Source organism: Cherax quadricarinatus, chromosome 89 (genome assembly GCF_038502225.1).
Source record: "Cherax quadricarinatus isolate ZL_2023a chromosome 89, ASM3850222v1, whole genome shotgun sequence".
NCBI classification, from domain to species: domain Eukaryota; kingdom Metazoa; phylum Arthropoda; class Malacostraca; order Decapoda; family Parastacidae; genus Cherax; species Cherax quadricarinatus.
The window spans coordinates 215107-224909 of record NC_091380.1 but is presented as its reverse complement, the minus strand read 5'-3'; the positions used below and the strand labels follow the sequence as shown (position 1 = coordinate 224909).

The following is a 9803-nucleotide window of genomic DNA, read 5'->3' as shown; positions in this document are numbered from 1 at the left end:
ATTACCAACAGACCCCTGGCAGTCTTCAAGCTGGCACTGGACAAGCACCTAAAGTCGGTTCCTGACCAGCCGGGCTGTGGCTCGTATGTTGGTTTGCGTGCAGCCAGCAGCAACAGCCTGGTTGATCAGGCTCTGATCCACCAGGAGGCCTGGTCACAGACCGGGCCGCGGGGGTGTTGACCCCCGGAACTCTCTCCAGGTAAACTCCAGGTAAACACAGAAGAGAGGAGTTTACAATAATGTTTCGGTGCAACCTGGACCATTCGTGTATTGTTCCAGTCATGGTATTGTACCTTTTTGTTTATACAAATGATTATTTTACTACTTGTTTTCTATAACATCAACAAGAAAATGGATTTTAAATAAAAATGAAACTACTGCAGGTCAACTTTATTTGTACAAACTGCAATTTATACATTTTCATCAAACTCACATCTAATTATCTACATAAGATGGAGCAAACATTAAATGTAATGAAAATAATTATACATATTAACATTGGTTGAGGAACAAAGGGCTAGTAACTTCTCCTCTGTAAACACAGCACTCTATATTCCTCTGTAAACATAACACTCTATATTCCTCTGTAAACACAGCACTCTATACTCCTCTGTAAACACAGCACTCTATACTCCTCTGTAAACACAGCACTCTATATTCCTCTGTAAACATAACACTCTATATTCCTCTGTAAACACAGCACTCTATATTCCTCTGTAAACATAACACTCTATATTCCTCTGTAAACACAGCACTCTATATTCCTCTGTAAACACAGCACTCTATATTCCTCTGTAAACACAGCACTCTATATTCCTCTGTAAACACAGCACTCTATAACCTTTGTGGGTTCACCGCTTAGTTTTGATTATAATAATAATAATCCTCTGTAAACTACTAAATATAAAAAGGAAAGTTTTTGTGTCTTCATTTCTGGGTCACCGCCTCAGCGGGAGACAGCCGCTGCATTTCTGGGTCACCGCCTCAGCGGGAGACAGCCGCTGCATTTCTGGGTCACCGCCTCAGCGGGAGACAGCCGCTGCATTTCTGGGTCACCGCCTCAGCGGGAGACAGCCGCTGCATTTCTGGGTCACCGCCTCAGCGGGAGACAGCCGCTGCATTTCTGGGTCACCGCCTCAGCGGGAGACAGCCGCTGCATTTCTGGGTCACCGCCTCAGCGGGAGACAGCCGCTGCATTTCTGGGTCACCGCCTCAGCGGGAGACAGCCGCTGCATTTCTGGGTCACCGCCTCAGCGGGAGACAGCCGCTGCATTTCTGGGTCACCGCCTCAGCGGGAGACAGCCGCTGCATTTCTGGGTCACCGCCTCAGCGGGAGACAGCCGCTGCATTTCTGGGTCACCGCCTCAGCGGGAGACAGCCGCTGCATTTCTGGGTCACCGCCTCAGCGGGAGACAGCCGCTGCATTTCTGGGTCACCGCCTCAGCGGGAGACAGCCGCTGCATTTAAAAAAAAAGTTGAATGTCACTTAGTTTATTTCTGTTTTCTTTCTTTAACACTTGTTGAAATATTTTTAGCAAGTCATTAACAGATCTGAACAAGCAATACCAATGCAGATTTTCTGTACATGAATTCTTAACTATATCAGCTTTTTTTGCTTAATATATTGATTTTATTTATAATATAGAGTGTTAAAAAATTAAGTGGATTATTTAACGCATAAAGGTTGAATATAGGTGTCCCATAGCTTGATTGGTAGCAACCCTCATACCAGGGATCGATCCCCAGTATGGGTGGGAGCATTATGACATGTTTCCTTAACACACCTGCTGTCCATGTTCACCTAGCAGGTGAACATGAACAGACACCTGGGCATTAGTTGAATGATGCAGGTCACATCCTGGGACAAAATTGACCTAATTTGCCTGAAATACTCTGCATAATAAGCAGCTTTCTATATAGTTGTAGTACAACTAGGCCATGGACTTCCAGAAATAAAAATTATTATTATTAAGAGAAACAGTATCAATATTATAGTACAGTACTAACTAAACCTGTAGGGGGTCAAACAACACCTGAAGAATGGGAGTAACCAGGTGCTCAACAGAAAGAAGGGAAGGATCATTCTAATTCCTTGGAGAGATTGAGAGATTCATGGATGATAAATCAGGAACTTCCCCCTCGAAGCGACTTACTCGGCAAATGTGTGACTAGTGTATTTACGGCATGTGCTTAGAAAACATCTAGACTTTTTTATTAATAAACCTTAAAAGACTTAGTTTGGCCATAAAAATACATGAACTACGATGAACTATGTTTTATGCGCACATTTTCATATAAACTACAGTACATGACATTTCTATCTTGTCTGAACATTTCAGCCCATCCTGAACACTTCAGTCTATTCTGAAAAGTTTGTCCTGAACACTTCAGTCCATACACTGAACACTTCAATCCATCCTGAACATTTCAGTCGGCTATGCACCATTATCAAACTGAAATAACATTTGACCAAAACATCAAATAGTTTAACTCCAGTTTGTTGTATTCCAGTCACATTATTGTGACATTTTTTTACCCTATCTTGCTTATATACAGATATGGAACACAAACCATCTTTAAGGTTCAAAATACAAAGATCTAACAACATTCTTGTATGTGATTATGAATTTGCTAATTAATATATTTTGTAAAGCTTGAGGTAATAAGAAATACAGTTACCAGTAATGAATTATTATTACATCCATGGGTGAGCACTAAGCCAGAAAGGGTCATAAAGCATCAAGGGAATAGAAGGTAATCACATTTGATCTAAGGAAAGGGAGAATACTTCCACTTCTTTGGATCAAGAGCCTTTCACTGACATCATGACATCATGGTATCTCTCTTGAAGAGTGCCGATAGTGAAATATTTTCATTCTAATACAATTTAACGGCACTGATACCTGGAGTTTACCTGGAGAGAGTTTCGGGGGTCAACGCCCCCGCGGCCCGGTCTGTGACCAGGCCTCCTGGTGGATCAGCGCCTGATCAACCAGGCTGTTGCTGCTGGCTGCACGCAAACCAACGTACGAGCCACAGCCCGGCTGATCAGGAACTGTCTTTAGGTGCTTGTCCAGTGCCAGCTTGAAGACTGCCAGGGGTCTGTTGGTAATCCCCCTTATGTGTGCTGGGAGGCAGTTGAACAGTCTCGGGCCCCTGACACTTATTGTATGGTCTCTTAATGTGCTAGTGACACCCCGTATTTTTCATAATACCAATATTTTCGCACCAATCATGCCCTTCTTACACTAAATATGAAACATTACTCACCTATTTGTACTCACCTATATGTGGTTGCAGGAGTCGAGTCATAGCTCCTGGCCCCGCCTCTTCACTGATTGCTACTAGGTCCTCTCTCTCCCTGCTCCATGAGCTTTATCATACCTCGTCTTAAAACTATGTATGGTTCCTGCCTCCCCTACGTCACTTTCCTGACTATACCGCTGCCTGACAACTATGACTGAAGAAATACTTCCTTATGTCCCTTTGACTCATAGGAGTCTTCAACTTCCAATTGTGACATTTTAATTATGTTCAAATTAATTAAAGAGAAGACCACAGTAATTATTTTTGTGAATATATTCTTTGGAAGTTCTAAGTACGTAGAATGTCACTGATGTCAACTAAGCCTGTATACCTTGTACATGTACTTGTAGAAATAAAGATATGTATTATTATTATTATTATCATTATTGTTATTATTATTATACTACACAGGCATGCACACATATATGTATACATACCTGGTGGGCCAGGAGCTGTGACTCAACTCCTGCAACCACAAATAGGTGAGTACACCCATCTGAGTTTTCTTCTATTTTTTTAATAACTCTTGTTTTTATTTTTCTCTTCGTCCCCAAGGGAAAGCTTAAAGAATCCTTCCCCCAGTTGCTACCACCTTCCCCCAGTTGCCCCCACCTTCCCTCAGTTGCCCCCACCTTCCCCCAGTTGCCCCCCACCTTCCCCCAGTTGCCCCCACCTTCCCCCAGTTGCCCCCACCTTCCCCCAGTTGCCCCCACCTTCCCCCAGTTGCCCTCACTTTCCCACAGTTTCCCTCTGTATCCCCTGATATTCCACTACAATAAAACCATTATCAGAAAAAAGTAGTAAGATAGTAACAGAAAGCAGGCGGTGACTACCAGCTACAGTTGTCAGTAAAGTCAATGTGTGGCAGGAGTGAGAAGGTAGAAATAAGTAATGTGTGGGAAGTTCTGTAGGGGATTGCAGAGAGTGAGAGTGAGAAGGTAAAGGAGGCAGGTCGGTATCCATCACAGGTTTTGTCTCTTCAATAAAAGCCATATGGCCCCAAGAGTTTCTGAAGGCAAGGCAGTAGCAGGAAGCATGACAGGAGACAGATGGTGTTGAGGGCGAAGAGACACTGATAGCTGTCAAAACTGTAGGACACACAAAAAGGAGAGGGGTGTCATGGGAGGAAGGAATCTGAGTAGTGACAGGGAGAGTAAAGGCCATAAGTGAGGATGTACAGATGTCCATAACTGTGACAAATGTAGAAGGCATAAGGGAAGACACACAGGAGGGAAGGTTAAGTATGGACTAGCAAGAGGTTGGAAGGGAGTTTTAGTAACTGGAGGAGATTTGGACCTTTGAAGTTTTAGAGGAAGAGATGAAAGCACAACTGGGAAAGGCTGTGTGGAAGGAGAAACAAGCAAAATGGAAGAATGGAAGAATGGATGAAGACAAAGAAGTGAGAACATCAGAAGTGAGAACTGCATAAGGATTGAACACAGGGGACTATGCGGAAGAAGGTATGACAGGAACCTGAGGGCACTGAGCTGCTCTGGAGTAGGCCAGCCTTGGAAGTCTGCCCTGAAGACAGAGTTCAGTCACTGCCATAGAGTAAGAAAGGCCCTCCCTTTTTCTCAAACAACAAATTTCACATTTTCTCAAGTAAAGAGAACATAGGCAAGAATATGCAGGGCGAGCTTCACCACAATTAAGGCAAGTGGGTGGCAGGCCACAAGATGGATTTTTATGATCTGTTGCACTGCGGACCAGGCATTCTGCTGGTGATCTACAATACTTGGCCGGGTGGCCACAGCTCCACCAACGTCTGCATTGTTGAGGCATAGGGAGCAACTCCTGCACCTGCAAGCAGTGGCCCAACACATAAGCTGGAAGCTTCCCGAGTCAAAGGTTAGTTTAACAATGTTGCTAGGAAAAATAAGTGTCTACTTTGTTAGTGGAAAGTTCTAGAGCTCAAGTTGCTCCTGAATGACTGGGCTGCATTGCAGAAAGTCTTGTTGGATAATGATTTGTAGGATAAGGACAGAACCACAGCTAAAGATGAGAAAGGAATGTGTCATGTGGCAGGGATATTGTCAGTAGAATGGAGGAGAGAAAGATTGTCAGCTTGCTCACTATCCTGCATAACAAGAATGCACATCCCACTCTCAAGGGCATGAAGGACACATTTTGTTCAGCAAGACTCATGAGTGCTTTGCCATGAGCTATGAACATGCATTCCAGTATCATGTTGAAATAAACTTGTATCATCTGAAGAGAAAAGAATTTTGTCCAAGACTGTCTTTGAAATAAAGAGTGGAAGGAATAGCTTTAAAGTTAGTACATTTCTTTTGGGTTGGAGCAAGAAGGAATGCCCATAATAGCATCTGGATCATGAAGTATGGGTCGACACTGGTGTAGAGCCAATCTGTCCTGTGATGTGTGAACGATTCAAAAATCATCGTCAGATAAGCCTGTTTTATAGTCAAGGTTAAGCAAAGATCAGCAGTATCAAAAGGATCAACCAGAATGCTGGCACCAGAGGTACACAACGAGATGTTGCCCAAAAGCAGTACCAGGTTTGAAAGTCCGTGGACGGGTCGGGATCAGGTAAGGGTGTTGTGAGGGTAAGGAGCCTGTGAGGAGCAAATCACGAATTGGACTATCCATGAACTAAGGTTTATTTTTTGTTTTCTTTTTCTTAAAAAAAAAGAAAGGGAGGATAAGGACTGCTCTAAGGAGAAACAAGCAAGAAATCATATATCCTCTCGGCATCCAAGAGTACCCTCGTTGCAACAAGTACAGTAGTGCTGATGTAGCTCCAGATAAGAAACTGCCACTATAATGATTTTTAGGCTCATGAGAGGGACAGTAAACTGGAGATTTATTTATATTTACATTTTACTGTAAGAAGGAATTTGTGGGAATTGTTCCTACAAAAAATATCTGGACACTAAAAAACAAAATAATAAGCAGTACAGGTGACAACATTCTCCATTAATGGGGTAAGAGTACCAATCTAATGATTCTTACACACACATTATGTAGTACAGCCTCTCCTCACTTAGCGACGTACTCGTTTACTGACAACTCAGACTTACAACGAGCTCTATGACCAGTATGCATACATAAATAATGTATATTAGAGCTGATTTCCTCTATTCTATTTATTACAATATACAGTACACTACTATATAAACATTTAAAAATACATTGTATACTAAAAATTATATAAATGGTGCAAAGGTGACATTAAAACAATATCAAAGATGGTTGACACAAACACACTACCATTATAGTATGCTCCTTGCTTAGCAAAAAATTCGTTGACCGACATGGCCTTAGAAACGGAACTCCGTCATTAAGTGAGGAAAGGCTGTATCTGAAACTTTAGTGACTATTTATCAGATTATTAGCACTGAAACAGTCACTAAAGGAAACAATATAAATATAAGTGTAAATAGCATTACAGTAGTGTACACTATATCATAAGATAAGGGAGTTTATTTATAATTAATACAAGACCCATAATGCAACATCCATCAATTTTACGTCTTTCTGAACATCAAAAAGAGCTAAATTTTTGAGGACTAACAAACACTTATAACATCAGAAAATTAACCAGGGAATATATTATACTCTAGTGTCATCCAGTATGAGTACCAGCTGGGTATACCACCATACAGATAGCAGTACCAGCTGGGTATACCACCATACAGATAGCAGTACCAGCTGGGTATACCACCATACAGATAGCAGTACCAGCTGGGTATACCACCATACAGATAGCAGTACCAGCTGGGTATACCACCATACAGATAGCAGCACCAGCTGGGTATACAAACATACAGACAGCAGTACCAGCTGGGTATACCACCATACAGATAGCAGCACCAGCTGGGTATACCACCATACAGATAGCAGCACCAGCTGGGTATACAAAGCTGGGTATACCACCATACATACAGATAGCAGTACCAGCTGGGTATACCACCATACAGATAGCAGCACCAGCTGGGTATACCACCATACAGATAGCAGCACCAGCTGGGTATACCACCATACAGATAGCAGCACCAACTGGGTATACCACCATACAGATAGCAGCACCAGCTGGGTATACAAACATACAGACAGCAGTACCAGCTGGGTATACAACCATACAGATAGCAGCACCAGCTGGGTATACCACCATACAGACAGCAGTACCAGATGGGTATACAACCATACAGGCAGCAGTACCAGCTGGGTATACCACCATACAGGCAGCAGTACCAGCTGGGTATACAACCATACAGGCAGCAGTACCAGCTGGGTATACCACCATACAGGCAGCAGTACTAGCTGGGTATACAGTCATACAGACAGCAGTACCAGCTGGGTATACAACCATACAGGCAGCAGTACCAGCTGGGTATACAACCATACAGACCAGTATCAGCTGGGTATACAACCATACAGACAGCAGTACCAGATGGGTATACAACCATACAGATAGCAGCACCAGCTGGGTATACAACCATACAGACAACAGTACCAGCTGGGTATACAACCATACAGATAGCAGCACCAGCTGGGTATACAACCATACAGACAACAGTACCAGCTGGGTATACAACCATACAGACAGCAGTACCAGATGGGTATACAACCATACAGATAACAGTACCAGCTGGGTATACAACCATACAGACAGCAGTACTGGATGGGTATACAACCATACAGACAACAGTACCAGATGGGTATACAACCATACAGATAGCACCAGCTGGGTATACAACCATACAGACAACTGTACCAGCTGGGTATACAACCATACAGACAGCAGTACCAGCTGGGTATACAGCAATACAGATAGCACCAGCTGGGTATACAACCATACAGACAACAGTACCAGCTGGGTATACAACCATACAGACAACAGTACCAGATGTGTATACAACCATACAGATAGCAGCACCAGCTGGGTATACAACCATACAGACAATGGTACCAGCTGGGTATACAACCATACAGACACCAGTACCAGCTGGGTATACAACCATACAGACACCAGTACCATCTGGGTATACAACCATACAGACAGCAGTACCAGCTGGGTATACAACCATACAGACACCAGTATCAGCTTGGTATACAACCATACAACAGTACCAGCTGGGTATACAATCATACAGACAGCAGTACCAGCTGGGTATACAACCATAGAGAGCAGTACCAGCTGGGTATAACACCATACAAACCCCAGTACCAGCTGGGTATACAACCATACAACAGTGCCAGCTGGGTATACAACCATACAGACACCAGTACCAGCTTGGTATACAACCATACAACAGTAGCAGCTGGGTATACAACCATACTGACAGCAGTAGCAGCTGGGTATACAACCATACAGACAGCAGTACCAGCTGGGTATACAACCATACAGACAGCAGTACCAGCTGGGTATACAACTATACAAACAGCAGTGCCAACTGAGTATACAGCCATACAAACAGCAGTGCCAGCTGAGTATACAACCATACAAACAGCAGTACCAGCTGGGTATACAACCATACAGACAGCAGTACCAGCTGGGTTTACAATCATACAAACAGCAGTGCCAGCTGAGTATACAACCATACAAACAGCAGTACCAGCTGGGTATACAACCATACAGACAGCAGTACCAGCTGGGTATACAACCATACAAACAGTAGTATCAGCTGGGTATACAACCATACAGACAACAGTACCAGCTGGGTATACAACCATACAAACAGCAGTGCCAACTGAGTATACAGCCATGCAAACAGCAGTGCCAGTTGGGTTTACAACCATACAAACAGCAGTGCCAGCTGAGTATACAAACAGAAGGACCAGCTGGGTATACAACCATACAGACAGCAGGACCAGCTGGGTATACAACCATACAAACAGCAGTGCCAGCTGGGTATACAACCATATAAACAGCAGTGCCAACTGAGTATACAACAATACAGACAACAGTACCAGCTAGGTATACAACCATACAAACAGCAGTGCCAGCTGGGTATACAACCATACAGACAGCAGTACCAGGTGGGTATACAACCATGCAAACAGCAGTACCAGCTGGGTATACAACCACACAAACAGCAGTGCCAACTGAGTATACAACCATACAGACAACAGTACCAGCTAGGTATATAACCATACAAACAGCAGTGCCAGCTGGGTATACAACCAAATAGACAGCAGTGATAGACAATGGACGAACTTTTAAGAGGAAGATATAAATTCACTGCCCTGAGTCCAACCTTTACAATGACACATATATAAAAACAAAATGTGCTTATCACACACAAATGATCGTAAAAAATTACTTTGTACACGAGCCTGGCCCATGGCCGGGCTCCAAGAGCAGTGAAACTTTCAAAACTCTTCAAAGGTATATCAAAGGTATATCAAAGGTATATATCTGGCATGGTAATGAATAAAGTTGATGGCTGGCACAGACATCTTTCTGAATTACACCTTAAAACCACACCATTAATTGGCCAGTTTTTGCTAATTAAGGACTGGCTAAAACTTTTGAT

At 43.2% G+C, this 9803-nt stretch overlaps 1 protein-coding gene across 1 annotated transcript in view; it reads right to left on the bottom strand.

Moving 5' to 3' along the window:
- Window positions 1-383: 383 nt before the first annotated feature.
- LOC128697163 (transmembrane protein 181) overlaps window positions 384-9803 on the bottom strand; it is a 54741-nt gene continuing 45321 nt past the window's right edge. Inside the window, exon 12 of the mRNA XM_070104038.1 lies at window positions 384-1457. The gene's annotated coding sequence lies outside the window, so the exon portion shown is untranslated. The remainder of the gene's footprint in view (window positions 1458-9803) is intronic.